Raw genomic sequence first — 2970 nt, forward strand, 5'->3', positions numbered from 1 at the left:
TCCAGTTGGAGCGTTGACTACGTCACAGCGCCCCCTACTGGGTGGAAGAATTCACGCGCAGCTTCATCCAGGACAATATTCATGACAAATTAGTGCTTTGTTTTAAAGATATATTTAGATTTACAATGTATGAAAACAAGGAAAAGGAATTTTACCTTTGCAACCTCATTATACTATCCCGACTTGTTTTTTGTACCTTTAAAAAAAGAATTAGAACTATATGTTAAAACACTCTCTGCCTCTAACAACCAAAAAGCTGTGAAAACGATGATGCTGTGTTCCAAATTTCAATTATTTACTGAAATTGTGTGAGCCTGTGGCTTTGCACTTTGTATATATATATATATATATATATATATATATATATATATATATATATATATATATATATATATATACATATACATATATATATATATATATATATATCAGTGACGTGCAGTCACTAGAGGCCATCATGGAAAGAAAAAAAAAGTAAAAAGAAAAAAAAAAATTAAATTGTTATATGTATCCAGTGATTATACTATAAAGTTATTTTCCATTTAACTTCACCAGTTTTAGATTATTTTTATTCAAAATCGCTGAATTTTCACATTTGCCGTTCAAATACTGAGAAGAGACGGTGCGGTGATCAGCAGCCAGTTGAGGCACGTCACTCAGTGCCGCAACATGGATTGCGCAATGACTCGGCTAACTGCTGGCCTGCTGTGCAGTGAGACTGTATTGCTATATGAACTATATTATACATTTCCATAGTTTAGTTAGCTGAGGTATATAATGTACAGTGTATTTTGTCAACAACTGTATGTGTGTAAAGTATTTCTTGTGCTGAGCGATCATAAAACGGCTGCAAAAGACGCACTGGCTGAGGCTCGCCTCCTGCACCCCCGCCGTAGAATTGTTATATCAACTAAAGCCCACACTTAAACTTTCCACGTGCAAGATTGAATCTATTTAAAAAAATTATTTCATAAGAAGCCAAAAAGTGCAAAAACAATAATGTTGGTGTTGGAGGAGTTGTGAATGACTGCAGGGCCACAACATTAGAATTAGATACACCTGCAGACTGCAGGTGTACCTAATTCACAACTCCTCCAACACGAACATTATTGTTTTTGCACTTTTTGGCTTCTTATTGAATAACTTTTGTAACCTATTTTCATGGGCTTTCCTCTTTGTGATGTTAAGTTCCTTTTATGCGCTGTTATACAGTATATGCCTTGAGCTCTTATTTTGAAGGCGCTAAGAGCGGAAGTGATGTCACGTTGCGGAGGTTTTTGAAAGAATGTAAATAAAGTGGTCCTCGTGTAAACTAGAGCCTCCGTGTTTGTTATTTTGTAGTTTCATACAGTATAGGCGACATTTATAAACCCTCGGTTACACTTTTTTAAATAGATTCAATCTTGCACGTGGAAAGTTTAAGTGAGGGCTTTAGTTGTGGCGCATGGACTTAATTTATAAGTAAAGGTAAGACCATAATAACGTTTTTTTTATTAAATGTGCTTTTTTGTGTGCTACAGTTTGTATGTGTAAAGTTAAAGTTAAGTTAAAGTACCAATGATTGTCACACACACTAGGTGTAATGAAATTTGTCCTCTGCATTTGACCCATCCCCTTGATCACCCCCTGGGAGGTGAGGGGAGCAGTGGGCAGCAGCGGCGCCGCGCCTGGGAATCATTTTTGGTGATTTAACCCCCAATTCCAACCCTTGATGCTGAGTGCCAAGCAGGCAAGAATGCTGGTATGAGCTTTTAAACATAACCCGTTAACTGCTGCCAATCAAATGGTGAATAAGATACTCTTTAGGGTTCATATGTTTGTAAATCTGACTGTGATGAAGTCAGTGCCTCACCAGCCATCAACCTCACCGCACATCACTGATATATATATATAAGAAATACTTGCATTTCAGTGAATTACAGCTATATATATATATATATATATATATATATATATATATATATATTGCATTCTATTTTAGTTACTTTATTGAGTTTAAAACCCCCAGGCGCTGTTTTGTACTGTTTTTGTACTTATTTTGATTATTATTTCTCAACTGTCCTCCCACCTCCAAAGACATTCACCTGGGGATAGGTTGATTGGCAACACTAAATTGTCCCTAGTGTGTGAATGTGAGTGTGAATGTTGTCTGTCTATCTGTGTTGGCCCTGTGATGAGGTGGCGACTTGTCCAGGGTGTACACCGCCTTCCGCCCGAATGCAGCTGAGATAGGCTCCAGCGACCCCAAAAGGGACAAGCAGTAAGAAAATGGATGGATGGATGGAGTTGAGCATATGTCAGCATGTGGCCCCACTTTTAACTCTTTTTTTCAAACGCTTATTTCAAACTTGTCACCTCATGTGTTTAAATAAAACATTTGTTACGCAAGACAAATATAGGATGTTAGTTACTAAAATACACTTTTACCTTGTTTCTGCTCGTCTGCTGCTCTTTAAGGGGAACTGCAATTTATTTATTTATTTTGTCTATCGTTCACAATCATTATGTGAGAACATACATCTTTTTTCTTTTACGATTTTAATGATAATAAAAAACAATTGAAAGATGCGGCTAATAGGAATCACCGTTGTAGCTTTTAAAGCATGGGTGTCAAACTCTGGCCCGCGGGCCAAAATTGGCCCGCCGTGTAATTTCACTTGGCCCTTGAGGCAATACCAAATTAACTCTAGAGCTGGCCCGCCGATTATATACAGTGGTGGTGCCGCGGTACACCGCATTCCCCGCTAATTGTCATACTTGCCAACCCTCCAGGGAGACTCCCAAATTTCAGTGCCCCTCCCGAAAATCGTCACGTCCGCTTTTCATCCAGTCCAACGATTGCTGGCCCAGTCACATAATATGTGCGGCTTCTGCACGCACACACAAGTGAATGCAATGCATACTTGATCAACAGCGATACAGGTAACACTGAGGGTGGCTGTATAAACAACTTTAACACTATTAGAAATA

This window comes from Nerophis lumbriciformis, linkage group LG16 (assembly GCF_033978685.3).
Source record: "Nerophis lumbriciformis linkage group LG16, RoL_Nlum_v2.1, whole genome shotgun sequence".
Classification (NCBI taxonomy): domain Eukaryota; kingdom Metazoa; phylum Chordata; class Actinopteri; order Syngnathiformes; family Syngnathidae; genus Nerophis; species Nerophis lumbriciformis.